The sequence below is a fragment of the Rhinopithecus bieti genome, unplaced genomic scaffold (genome assembly GCF_001698545.2).
Source record: "Rhinopithecus bieti isolate Rb0 unplaced genomic scaffold, ASM169854v2 scaffold_1466, whole genome shotgun sequence".
In the NCBI taxonomy this organism is placed as follows: Eukaryota; Metazoa; Chordata; class Mammalia; order Primates; family Cercopithecidae; genus Rhinopithecus; species Rhinopithecus bieti.
The window spans coordinates 33,428-48,626 of NW_016803386.1; positions in this window are offsets into that span (position 1 = coordinate 33,428).

Below are 15,199 nucleotides of genomic sequence, written 5' to 3' on the forward strand. Positions count from 1 at the left end.
CTGGGAGACAATTCTCCATGAATATTTCACAGCTCCACACAGTCCAGGTCTTCTGAACAAAGAGCATGTTTGAATGGCAAAGGCCTTGGAAGCTAGAGATTTCGAGCTGTGTCTCCCCAGGAGACATTTGCTTACATTTCAAGATAATAAACCTAGAGGCCTTCCACTACCCTTTCCAGTGAAGATTTGTTTACATTCAAGAGAAAAGATGAAGTCATTATCTCTCCCTTCCTAAAGGGGAGGATGGGCAGATGTGCCAGCAAACCTTATATAAACTTCAGAGCCTCCTAATTTGGGGGGTTTTCTCCTGTGATGAAACCCATTGCTTACGCAGGTAAACATCTGGCTCTCATTTGTGTTGCCCTGTGGAGAAGTGGGGCATGGGGAATGAGGCACTAGTGAGATGGTACTCTGGATGCTGCTTTTGCCATGAGTTATAAACCATCTGTCCTTGACACAGGGGTCTGATATCTTCTGTCAACATATATATGGGAAACGGTCACAAACTAATTTGTTAGTTTGCAAGTAGGGTAAAATCTCAGACCCTTCACAGTTTCTGACTTCATACTGATCCTGAAATTAAATGAAATAGATCCAGTATATCCAAAACAATTTTGAAAATGAAGAACAAAGTTGGAGGACTTTTACCTCTCAATTTCAAAACTTATTACAAAGCTCAGTTATCAATACAGTGTGGCGCTGGCATAAAGACAGACATACAGAACAAAGGTACAGAATTGAGAATCTAGAACTAAACCTTCACATTAATGGTCAATTGACTTTTGACAAAAGTGCAAGGCATTTCAATGGGGAAAGGACAGACAGTCTTTTCAACGAATAGTGCTGAGGAAATTGGATATCTACATGCACACCATACTCAAAAATTAACTCTAAATGGAACAGAGACCTAAATATAAAAGGTTAAGCTAAAAAAACTTGTAACAGGAAACAGGAGAGAACAACATGGCAGAATAGGAGGTTCCTTCACTCACATCCCCCCATAACAAGAATTCTGCACCCATCCACAGACAAAAGTGTCTTTGTGGGATCCTTGGGATACAGGTAGGAAGTTGTGAAACCCAGTGGAGCCCAAGACCTAGGAGGGTCATTTTGAGAGTGCAGACCCACACCTAGGTGGCAGACCAGCTGACTGCTATCCTGGCTTCATACCTGGAAATAGCCCTGTTCTTCTAAGGGTTTGGTTACGACCCCATTTGGCCTTGAGCCTGCTATCAAAACCATTTGCCAAGGGTCCGGGAGGAATCAGGCACACTAGTGCCTCAACAGACAGGCCTGCCAACATTGGTCTAGGTAATAAACCCAAAAGCTGTCCTGTAACTTGGCCCCAGCCCCTCTCAATAATGGTCCCAGATTAGTACTACTTGCACAAGGACCCAGAGGGAAATTTGCCCATATGTGCCACTGGGACAGGCTTGCTGGCCTCCATCCCACAGTAGATCCTGAAGGGGCCCTGTCTCAGTTCCAGCTCCTCTCTGCCACAGCCCAGGAGTATTCCCACCCACGCAGAGAACTGCTGGGAGACTAGTCTGTCTGAGCCACTGTGACAGGCTTGCCAGCTTCCTTCCCACAGCAGATCCTGAAGGGGCCCGGAAGCTTGACTCCAGCCCAGTCTGGGAACAAACCCAAAAGCACAGAGAACTGCTGTGAGACATGCCTGTCTATGTCACCAGGACAGGCTTGCCAGCCTACATTCCATAGCAGACCCTGAAGAGGCTCTGTCTCAGCTTTAGTCCAGAGCTATTCTCCCTATGCAGGAAACTACTGGGAGATTCACTGGGACAGACTTGCCAACCTCTGTCTCCTAGTGGTTCTTAAAGGAGCCCTGAATCTCAGTTCCAGCCCCTCTCAGTTGCAGTCCTGGAGCAATCCTTCTCACATAGGGAACTGTTGGGAGTCTTGCCTGATGGTGCCACCCAGGTTGGGCTTGCCAATATCAGTCACACAGCAGTTTCTGAAATAGCACTGAAGCTCAGTTTCAGCCCCTCCCAGCTGTGGTCTGGGAGCAGTTCTGCCCAGCTGGGATCCCGCTAGGAGACATGCCCTTCTGAGTCCCTGGATCTTGGTCCTGGAGGGAGGCTTGCTGGCAGTGTCCCTGAAGGCTGACTCCTTGACCTCGGTCTCATTGTGGATCTTGAAACAGCCCTATAAATAGACTCCAACCCTTCTCAATTGCAGCCTGATAGCAGGCCTGCTCACCCAGAAGCCCACCGGGAGACACACCCACCCCGACCCTGGAGACAGGACTGAAGATCTCAGTCTCAGCTGCGGACCCTGAAACAATCCTGTGTCTCTGTTCTAGCCCCTCTCAGCCATGGACCAGAGCAATATGGCCAGCCTAGGGGCTCATCCAGTGATCCAGCAGCAACTCTCTCAGAATCATGGAGGAAGCCATACCCATCAGTGCACCTGGTAATGGGCCTGCCATCTGTGAATCCTGAAGTGGATCCTCATCCTAGCACCAGCCCCACAGACCAAGATCCTGGAAATACTCCAGTCCACTAGCGGACCATATAGGACCCATGCCCACTAACTTTGGTCTCCACTGCAGACTCGGCACCGGCAACATGATCTAGATTCAACCCTACTCAACTGGGATCCTGGAGGCAATCTCATCAATCCAGATACCTGATATGGTTTGGATTTGTACCCCCACCAAATCTCATGTCAAATTGTAATCCCCAGTGTTGGAGGTGGGGTCTGGTGGGAAGTGGTTGGATTATGGGTGTGGATTTCTCATGAATGGTTTAGCATATCCCCCTTTGTGCCATCCTCATGGTCATGATAGAGTTCTCCTGAGATCTGGTTGTTGAAAGTGTACACACCTCCCCCTTCTCTCTATTGCTCCTTGCTCCCACCATGTGAGACACCTCATACCCCCTTTGCCTTCTGCCGTGATTGGAAGCTTCCTGAGGCCTCCCCAGAAGCAGAAGCCACTATGCTTCCTGTACAGCCTGCAGAACCGTGAGCCAACTATACCTCTTTTCTTTATAAATTACCCAGTCTCAGATATTTCTTTATAGCAATGTGAGAATGGAGTAATACAATACCTAACAGGAGAACACTTTAACTTGCCAAAATTTATCTGTAAAGACTGAAAGAGGGGTTTGTTCCTTCAAATGCAAGGCTACACAGACATCACCAAAGGAAGTTATAACAACAAATGCCTACATCAAAAAAAATAATTAAAAAAGAAATCTCAAATAAACAGCCTAACCTTATGCCTCAAGGAACTAGAAAAGAAGAACAAACTAAGCCCAAAATCAGTAGAAGGAAAGAAAGAATAAAGATCAGAGCAGAAATACATGAAATAGGGGCTAAAAAGATGATAGAAAACATCAACAAAACTAAAAGTTGGTTCTTTGAAAATGTAAACAAAATTGACAAACTTTTAGCCAGAACAACTAAGCACAAAAGAGAGAAGACTCAAATAAAGACAATCAGAAATAAGAGAGGAGATACTACTGATGTCACAGAAATACAAAAGACCATAAGAGACTGCTGTGGGCAATTATATGCCAAAAATTTGGTTAACCTAGAAGAAATGGATAAATTCCTAGAAACATAAAACCTAACAAGACTGAATCAAGAAGAAACAGAAAATATGAACAAACCAATAATGAGTAATGAGATTGACTCAATAATAAGACATCTCCCATCAAAGAAAAGCCCAGGACCAGATGGCCTCACAGTGGAATTCTACCAAATATTTAAATAACTAATACAAATCCTCCTCACACTTTTTCCCAAAAAAATGAAGAAGAGGAAATACTTCCAAACTGATTCTATGAGGCCAGCATTACCTTGATGCCAAAGCCAGGCAATAGCACCACCAAAAAAGAAAATTCCAGGCCAATATCCCTGATAAACATAGATGCAAAAATCCTAAACGAAATACTAGCAAACCAAATTCAACAGCATATTAAAAGGATAATTCACCGTGATCAAATGAGATTTATCCCTGGGATTCAAGGATGGTTCAACATTTGCAAATCAGGCCGGGCGCGGTGGCTCAAGCCTGTAATCCCAGCACTTTGGGAGGCCGAGACGGGCGGATCACGAGGTCAGGAGATCAAGACCATCCTGGCTAACACAGTGAAACCCCGTCTCTACTAAAAAATACAAAAAAAAACTAGCCGGGCGAGGTGGCGGGCGCCTGTAGTCCCAGCTCCTCGGGAGGCTGAGGCAGGAGAATGGCGTAAACCCGGGAGGCGGAGCTTGCAGTGAGCTGAGATCCAGCCACTGCACTCCAGCCTGGGCGACAGAGCGAGACTCCGTCTCAAAAAAATAATAATAATAAAAAAATAAAAATAAACATTTGCAAATCAATGAATGTGATAAACCATAATAACAGAATGAAGGACAAAAACTATACAATCATCTCAATAGATGCAGAAAGAAAAAACATTTGAGAAAATTCAACATCCTTTCATGATAAAAACTCTCAACAAATTAGGCATAGAAGGAACATACCTAAACACAATAAAGGCTATATATGAAAAGCCCACAACTAACATACTCAACAGTGAAAAGTTGAAAGTTTTTCATCTAAGATCAGGAAAAAGACAAGGATGTCCACTCTCACCACTTCTATTCAACATAGTACTGGAAATCCTAGCTTGAGCGATGAGGCAAGAGAAAGAAATAAAAGACAGCCAAATTGGAAAGGAAGAAGGTAAATTGCCCCTGTTTGCAGACAACATAATCTTACATATAGAAACCCCAAAAAACTCTTGCCAAAACTGTTAGAACTAATAAATAAATTCAGTAAAGTTGCAGTATACAAAATCAACATGCAAAAATCAGTAGCCTTTCCTAACACTAAACATGAACTATATGAAAAAGAAATTAAGAAAACAGTCCTATCCACAATAACATCAAAAAATTGAATATTTAGGAATAAATTTAACCAAGGAGGTGAAAGGTCTGTGCACTAAAGACTATAAAACATTGATGAAAGAAATAGAAAAGATACAAATAAATGAAAAAGTATCCCATGTTCATGTATTGGAAGAATTAATATTGTTAAAAAATTTCCATACTTCCCAAAGCAATCTACGGGTTCAATGAAATCTCTATCAAAATTCCAATGCCATTTTTCACAGAACTAGAAAATACCTTAAAATTTGTATGGAACCACAAAAGACCCTGCATAGCCAAAGCAATCTTGAGCAAAAGAACTGGAGCCCAAAGCTCAGAAACAAAAGCTGAAGACATCATACTACCTGGCTTCAAAATCTATTACAAAGCTGTAGTAATCAAAACAGCATGGTACTGGCATTAAAAAAGATGCATTGACCAACAGAACAGAATAGAGCCCAAAAGTAACCCCAAGCACTTACAATCAATTGATTTTTGACAAAGGTGCCAAGAACACACAATGAGAAAGGACAATCTCTTCAATAAAGGGTGCTGGGAAAACTGGACATCCACATGCAAAATGAACTTGGACTCTTATACCATGTACAAAAATCAACTCAAAATGGATTAAAGACTTAAACATAAAGCTTGAAACTGTAAAACTACTGGAAGAAAACATGGGGGAAAATGCTTCACAACATGGGGGAAATGCTCCACAATAGCCCCAAAAGCAAAGGCAACAAAAGCAAAAATAAACAAATGGGATTGCATCAAATTAAAAAGCTTCTGCACAGCAAAGGAAACCATTAATAGAATGAAGAGACAACTCAAGGATTGGGAGAAAATATTTGCAAACCATACATCTGACAAGAAACTAATATCCAAAATAATGAACTCAAACAACTCAATAGCAAGAGAAAAAAGAAAAAAACCTAGTTAAAAAACAGACCAATGACTTGACATTTCTCAAAAATAGATATACAAATGTTCAACAGATATATGAAAAATACTTACCATCCCTAATCTTCAGGGAAATGTCAATTAAAAGCACAATGGAAATATCATGTTACACCCAAATGTGAGGTGATATGATAGAATATAATGAAATCTATAATAGAATAGAATAGGTGATAATAGAATTACTATCAGAAAAACAAAAGATAACAAGTGTTAACAAGGGTGTAGAGAAAAGGGAATGCTTGTACACTGTTGGTGGAAACATAAATTAATATAGCTATTATGAAAATATTATGAATTTCCTCAAAAGCCCCACAATAAATAGAACTACCATATGATCCAGCAGTCCCACTGCTGGAATTAAAAGGAATCCAAAGGAATTAAAATCAATATGTCAAAGTGATATCTGTACTCCCATGTTCATTGCAGCATTATTCACAGAGGGTAAGATTTGAAAGCAAGGTAAGTGTCCATCAATGGATGAATGGATTTTTAAAAATGTGGTCTATATACACAATGGAATACTATGCAGCCTTTAAAAAGAATAAAATTCTGTCACATGTGACAACATGGATGAACATGGAGGACATTATGTTAAGTGAAATAAGCCAGGCACAGAAAGACAAATACCACACCATCTCACTTACATGTGAAACTTTAAAAAGTCAAATTCATACAAGTAGAGAGTACAATGGCAATTCCCAGAGGAGTAGAGGGGTAGACATGGAAAGGGGAGATGTTTAAGTATTTGAGGTGGTGAATTTGTTAATTTGCTTGATTTAATCGTTCCACAATGTAAACATGTCTCAAACATCAAGGTCAGGGAAGGCGGCTCACGCCTGTAATCCCAATACTACGAGAAGCTGAAGCAAGAGGATCACTTGAGGCCAGGAGTTCGAGACCAGTCTGGTCAACATAGGGAGACCCCTGTTTCTACAATTTTTTTTTTAAAAATTAGCCAGGTGTATTGATGCATGCCTACAGTCCCAACTACTCAGAAGGCTGAGGAGGGAGGATCACTTGAACCCAGGAGCTCGAGGTTGCAGTGAGCTATGATCACACCACTGCACTCCAGTCTAGGTGACCCAGCAAGACCCTGTCTCAAAAGAAAAATAAAAAAATAAAAAAGAACAATTCTGCTTACCACGGTCTGCCCTCTGGCCCCCAGTGATTCATGATTCATGTGTCTCCTAAATGCAAAATACATTCACCTTCTCCCAAATTTCCCAAGGGTATCAATCCCATTACAGCTTAAACTCAAAGTTGAAACTCTCATCTAAATCTCATCAATTCAAAAATCCGACATCTCATCATCAAATCACTTAGATTAGGTGTGGGTGAGATGCCTGGCACAATTTCCCTCCATCTGTGGACCTATGAAACTGTAGAAACAAGTTTTCTATCACCAACACATGATGATGGAACAGGCATAGGATAAGAGTCACAGACATTCCAGTTCAAAAGGGAGGAAAATGGAAGGCAAAAAAGATCGCCAGTCCAAAGCAGTTTTAAAAGCTGGGAAACTCCCTTGGGTTTCAAGACTTGGAAATATTCCCACGTGCCTTTCAGTTCTGCCCTCTGGCTCTCGCCTGTGCCCCCTGGGCTTTCAGTTCCTCTCTCTGAGCCATCCTTTTCTCATGAAAGGTAGAATGTGTTTACAGCTGAGTAGTTTTGTCAACCTCCTTTCTGCCAGAGGAATTCTGGGAGTTTGACAGCTTCCTTTCACTTCAAACTCTGTCACTTTCAGTCCAAGCTGGCAGTATTTCTGCTGATATAAATTTCTCAAGAACCTTGTCTGCTTTGAGTGGATGTCATGGGAATTCACTACATTGAACAGAAGCCATGTCCACAAATCTGGTAGAGATCATTCCTTCTCCAGCTTTGGCTGCTGCTGAGATGGCTCAGGGACACCCTTAAGCTTCCTAGAAGCCACTGATTTGAATGAGATCTGTGAGGCACAGCATAAACCTCTTGTGATCAAATACTCTAACCTTTTGTCTCTTAATTTTAGTGTCTTTGTCAATCTTGATATGCTGAGAATTACCCAATTCCTTTGTGTTTACCAGTCCTTTCCTCAATTTGTCTCTTCTTGGGTTTTACTAAAATCAGCAAGAAGAAACTAGATGGCACCTTAAACACTTTACTTGACCAATCCAGCGAGACCCCATCTCTATAAAAATAAAAATAAATTAGCCAGGTGTTGTGGCACGTGCCTGTAGTCCCGGTTACTTGAGAGGCTGAGGCAGGAGGATCATTTCAGCCCAGGAGTTTAAGGCTGCAGTGAGCCATAATTGCACCACCGCACTACTGCCTGGGCAACAGGGGAGACCCTGTCTCTAAAACAACAACAACAACAACAACAAAAAGAAACAAAACAAAACAACAACAACAACAAAAAAAAAAAAAAACAAGCAAAAACAATAACCCACTTTACTTGGAAATCTTTTCAGCTAAATATGCGAGTTAATTGCTTTCAAATTCTACCTTCCAAATAGCTACAGGACACAAGTTTCAGTTTTGCTAAGCTTGCTGCCAATATATAACAAGGATCTCACTTCCTCCAGATTCTAATAACATGAGCCTCACTTCCTTTTGAGGCCTCACCAGCAGCCTTCCCACAGTCCATATTTCTACTAACATTCTGTTCAAGGCAACTTAGGCTGTTGTCATGCTCCACAAAATCCTCTTCAAACTTGGTTCCAGAGACACTTCCACATTTTTAAATATTTCTTATAGCAGCACCACACTTTCAGGTACTAAAATCCATATTCGTTTTCTATTGTTGCATAACAAACTACCATGAACTTACCATATCCTGACCTATATTCTATATTTTGGCATTTATCTTATCTGGCTTTCTCTAAGGGTTATTTTGTCTGTGCCTTATCCAAGTCCTCTATGCCCCGCTTTATTTTTTCGTGGCATTTCCTTATGCCTCTTCTCCTCTGCACTCTGCACCCACAGGCTTGCAGTAGAAGACAGATGGCAGGAGCTCTATTAGAATTTGGTTTATTTCTTTACTTACAAGTAATTTGAACATCAGAATATTCTCTTTTAAAAAATACTGATGAAGGCATAAGTCACTGTATTAGTCCATTTTCACGATGCTGATAAAGACATACCTGAGACTTGGTAATTTATAAAGAAAAAGAGGTTTAATGGACTCAACAGTTCCACGTGGCTGGGGAGGCCTCACAATCATGGTGGAAGGTGAAAGGCACATCTTACATGGCAGCAGATGAGAGAGAACTTGTGCAGGGAAACTCCCCCTTATAAAACCATCAGATCTCGTGAGACTTATTCACTATCATGAGAACAGAACAAGAAAGACCCACCCCCATGATTCAATGGGACCTCCCATTGACCTGGGACCTCCCACCAGGTCCCTCCCACGACACATGGGAATTGTGGGAGCTACAATTCAAGATGAGATTTGGGTGTGGACACAGCCAAACTATATCAGTCATATGTTGCTTTATTTTATGAGGTTTATTTGTGGAGAGAGGGGTGAGTAGGGAGATTCAGAATGAGGCAGTATTGCCACTGTCCTCCAAACCCAGAAGGCCAGTTTTTCACAATGGTATAGATTATCTATTCTGAAACGACTTTCTATGTATTCTAGGATTGAGCAAATAAATATATTGAGCCAGATTGTTCACTGTCAGAAAAGGAAGTTACAAATAAGGAAAGGGGGAAGACTAGAATGAACCTGTGGTGTTGGATTGAAATATGAGGCATCAGTATGAACTCATGGCATATATATATAGAGAGAGAGAGAGCGAGAGAGAGAGAGAGAGAGACAGATGTGGAAACAAATATGTGTGTAAATGTACACATGTGTGTACACATGCACATGCATGCACATACACACATTTGCAAGAAGGAAAGAGTTAAAGGAACTGACCTGCAATTTATTTGGTCTCTTTACAAGGGGGATATCCCTAGTGCAAAGAAAATAATCCATAGTTATAGTGATTACTGACATATTGGTATTTATTTTTTTCTTAATTTATGCTTTCTGTTTCCCATTCTTTTGCTTTATTTTTTCCTCCTCGTTTTATGCCAACTATTGGATTCACCATGCTTCATTTTTTCCCTTCTTTGTCCTCTTCTGGCTTGGAAGTCATATAATCCATTTGTACTCTTGTAGTAGTTTCTCTTAAATTTGGCATACTTGGTTTGAAATCTAAAGTTAATCTATATTGGCCAGGCTCAGTGGCTCACATCTGTAATCCCAGCACTTTGGGAGGCTGGGGCCAGAGGATTGCTTGAGCCCAGGAATTTGAGAGACCAGCCTGGGCAACATAGTGAGACCCTCGTCTCTGCAAAAAATACAAAAAAATTAGTGGCATGTGCTGGTGAGTGCCTGTAGTCCCAGCTACTTGAAAGGCTGAGGCTGGAGGATCATTTGAGCCCAGGAGGCTGAGACTGCAGTGAGCCGTGATAGTGCCACTGCATTCCAGCCTGGGTGACACAGTGAGAACTTGACTCCAAAAAAAAAAACCAAAAAAAAAAAAAATAAAGTTAATCTATATCTTTACTGTCCCCTGACTAAGGCATGGACCTTGAAATACTCTACCTCCAATTTCTCCTTCCAATTTTCATGTTATTGCTAATATTTTAATTCCATCTTGTTTTAATATACTCAATTTAATCATTACTGCGATTTTCTTGCTTTTTTCCATTTTCTTAGTTTTTTTTAATAGTCAATGTCTGTTTAGATTTATCTGCATATTTACTAACTTCTTTCCCACAGGTTTACCAATTTATTTGCTCACCATTGCTTTTTGCATCCTACACTATCCTTCAGGATTCAAAATAGTTCTTTCTAAAGTGAATCCTTTAGAGGTTCTCAGGGTGACAGTCTGTGAATGATAAGCTCCTTTAATCTTTGTCTGAAAATGTCTTTATTTTGCCCTTCTTTGAATACAAAATGTAGTCCCATGGTGTGGCCGCTATGAAAATATGCCACTCAGATCTCTTGCTACAGGAAGCATAATTGACAGATGGCCTCAGCTGCTGCACTACAAATCTACCGCCCGTTAGTATGGAGACCACACTTCACACAGGCTGCTTTCAGTCAATGATTCCGCATGGCAGGGATAATAAGGTAGACCCATTCCTGTAAGACATGTGACTCCTCTGACAGGCTACTTTGGCTTCAGGATGCCTCATCAACCTGGTGGAACCTCAGCACTTTGGGAGGCCGAGACGGGCGGATCATGAGGTCAGGAGATCGAGACCATCCTGGCTAACACGGTGAAACCCCGTCTCTACTAAAAATACAAAAATCTAGCTGGGCGAGGTGGCGGGCGCCTGTAGTCCCAGCTACTCGGGAGGCTGAGGCAGGAGAATGGCGTGAACCCAGGAGGCAGAGCTTGCAGTGAGCTGAGATCCGGCCACTTCACTCCAGCCCGGGCGACAGAGCAAGACTCTGTCTCAAAAAAAAATTTAAAAATGTACTGAACTTCAGCTAAATACTAGCACTGCTGGGATATGCCATTGTTTTGGCTTTTAGGTTTTTAGCCTAGTTGTGACTTAGAAGATATTTTGAAGGAAAAGTCAAATCTATGTATAATTTGGAATGTATTTGTAAAAGTATTTTTTAGACACTGGAGTCTCTTTTATGACAAGACATAAAGTCTTTTGGTTTAGCAAAGAATCTCCACACGATTATCATTTCTCTGTATTTTGCTATCTGTCAGTTCTCTCTCTAGGTCCTCTACCCATGCATTTGTGGTGCATCAAAGCAGAATAAAAATACTTAAGAGCAGGCAGATGGTTACTGTATGTAGTAGGATATCCTTTTGCTAATGAAAAACAGTGCTCTCTTAATGAAGACTGTAAGGATCAGGGCTTTGGGTGCATGTGTGGTGGTTTAAATTCTCAGAACTGCCAGTGTCTGAGACATAATAGGTACTCAGTTGCTGAACCATATTTTCCTCTTAAAATTAAGAGCTAGGCTGGACGCAGTGGCTCACACCTGTAATCCGAGCACTTGGGAAGGCCAAGGCAGGCAGATCACCTGAGGTCNCAAAAATCATTAGAAATAATGGGCTAATTTCTTTGGAAGTAAAAGTGAATTCTGTACAAATCTTTCCACTGGTTTACAGGTGAGGTAGTCCACCATAGGTCTCAAAGATCGTTGCACAGTCTTGCTAAGTGTGCCACACTAAGGCCTAACCATCCCCTGATACTGAACTGTGCAGCTGACTTTATCTGTGTATTATTCCAGTCTAATGAATGGCTGGACAGATTTCTGTAACACTTTTTCACTCTGAGCTAGGTTGTACTTTCTTAGTCCTTTCTTTTGGCCAAGGGCTATAAAATTCGGACCATAGGACATTATTTTGTGAAATCCAGATGTGCACCACTGTCTGAGTTCCTTTGATAGGAAGTCTATTTGGATAGTTGGATTAAAATCAATCCTTCATGTTTCTTTCACTGTAAGATGATGAACTTTTGAGTCAATTTATGTGACAATGACTGAATAATAGCATTTAAGACTCTGAAGATCACACATATGAACACTGTAACCCAGACAAATACTAACAGAATATTTTATAATTGGACTTTGTAGTATACTTTTAGGAAACAAGTGTGTCCAAAATTAAACTAAGACTATAGATCCTATCCCCCAATCTGAAGGGTCTACAGAACCTAGCTATCAGAAGAAGGCTGCTGTTCTCCAGCCCCCAGGATGGTAGATCCACCAAAAGCTCGCACCATGAACCTGGAAAAGCCTCAGACACTCAATGCCAGCCTGCGTAGGAGCTGCCGCCCAAGGCTGTGGGAGCCCACTCCTTGCATCAGCATGCTCCAGATGTAAGATATGGAGTCAAAGGAGATCATTTTGGAGTTTTAAGATTTAATGACTGCCCCACCGGGTTTCAGATTTGCATGGGGCCTGTGGCCCCTTTGTTTTGGTCAATTTCTCCCGTTTGGAATGGGAACATTTACTCAATGCTTGTACCCCTACTGTATCTTGGAAGTAACTAATTTGTTTTTTATTTTACAGGTTCATAGGCAGAAAGGATTTGCCTTGTCTCAAATGAGACTTGGACTTTTGTGCTAATGCTGAAATGAGTGAAGACTTTGGGGGACTGTTGGGAAGGCATGATTGGTTTTGAAATGTGAAAAGGACATGACATTTGGGAGGGGCTGGGGACAGAATAATACAGTTTGGCTCTGTGTCCCCACTCAAATCTCATCTCGAATTGTAATCCCCATAATCCCCACATGTCCAAGGAGGAACCCAGTTGGGGGTGATTGCATCGTGGGAACAGTTTCCCCCATGCTGTTCTCGTGATAGTGAGTTTTCACAAGATCTGTTGGTTATGAGGGGCTCTTCCCCCTTCGCTCCTCACTGGATGTAACTATAGTAACAAAGGCTATTATTTAAACTTACTTGTCTCTATATTTTTAAGTGAAATAAATATTAAATTTTTTCTTTCTCATAGACATGTGTTACAATTTACCTACACTAGATATTCCTAGAATATGCACATGACTGAATGAGTTTTCTGATCAATTATATTTAAAATTTCCCATTGCCTAGGGAAGGCCAGGATGGAAGGGGTAGGAGGAATGGGAGACTGGTGCTATGTATCTGTGACAGAATCCTGACAATCTTCAGCCACCCCTATTTTTTTTTCCGCTAGCCCTTAGTGCCTGGTAAGCCTGACTGGTTTCATCCTAAGGTTAGGCAACAGGAAGAAAGTGACTGCAACCTTTTGCTTCTGCTATGACTCAGTTTCAGTTGTTGGATATAGAATAGTGCAGGCCATGAGGATAATAGTTGGTGAAATTCATGGGCCCTAGAGTACCCCTACAGTGGCCTACTTGGGCAATGTTAGAGGACGTCATGGGCTGTTGCAAGTTCTACCCATTGTGCCCAGTTCCCATGAGCCTTCATCCATCTGGGTAGAGGTGGTGGATGGCTGGGAGAAAAGAGAAATAGTGGCTACTGATTTAAAACAAATGGACTATATGGAAAGAGCAATAAACCTGGGACCTGGGGAAGGCATACCCTAGTCCCCAGGAGGTGTGGGAAGGGGGAAAACATTTAATGCTTTCTTTGTCCCCTAGATGTAGCACTGCAGCATGGCAAAACAATCACTTGGTCCACCCGAGTCAGGCGGCAGCTGCAATTGGCAACACAACGCTGCTGCTGGGTTTACCATCCCCATCCTCATGCTATAAAAACAGAACACTCACATAGGTATGGCAGGATTTTAACTATTTCACTGTACATGACACTCTCACAATAGCAGCACTGTTTAGCCATACCTGACACCCTCACAATAACATGACTATTTGGCTGTGTCTGACACCTCAGTTCCTTCCTCATATGTGCACCAAGGCAACTTTGATTCAATCTGATAGTAAGAATTAAGGCATGGAGCCCTCAGCCCTGGGTTCCATTAGCTATGGCACAACTCACTGTGCATATAGTCTCCATGCTCATCACAACATTCTGTGAGACTTGGAGGCATTGGAACCAGAGCTACCATGCTCATGCCCCTGCTGTTTGCCATGGTGTCTTACTCTGATTTCATTGTTTATTTTGAGCAGCTATGGACGGCAGGTTTACTCCTTGCCCCTTCCAGAGGTGGGGGGCTCTTCTCCAACAAACAGAACAAGGCAAGACAAGATTTTTATCTCTTAATGAAGAATATAATAATTCTAAATGGACTCCTTCCCTCCTTCTCCTTTCTATTTCTAGTAATGCCCTTCTTTTCTTTTCTTTTGTTCAACCATTATAAATCATTTATTTAAAAGATACTGAATTTTAGCATAGCTAGAAAATTTTAAGATTATAAAATTGTATGTTTTTTTAAAATTTTATTTATTTATTTATTTTTGAGACGGAGTCTGGCTCTGTTGCCCAGGCTGGAGTGCAGTGGCCGGATCTTAGCTTACTGCAAGCTCCGCCTCCCGGGTTTATGCCATTCTCCTGCCTCAACCTACCGGTAGCTGGGACTACAGGCGCCCGCCACCTCGCCCGGCTAGTTTTTTGTATTTTTAGTAGAGACGGGGTTTCACCGTGTTAGCCAGGATGGTCTCGATCTCCTGACCTCGTGATCCGCCCGTCTCGGCCTCCCAAAGTGCTGGGATTACAGGCTTGAGCCACCGCGCCCGGCTAGAATTTTTTAAATCTGAAAATGAATACATATATATTAAAGGCTGCTCATTAGGAAAGAGAAAAGATCTGAGCCTTTAGTTGACTAGCCATTTCCAGTCTTTTTTTTTTTTGAACTGTGTATTATGTATATTCTGAAACACAGAAAACAAGACTATAATGAACGCCCATGTATTCATCATCAGCTTTAACAACTGTCAACATTCAGCTAGTCTTATTTCA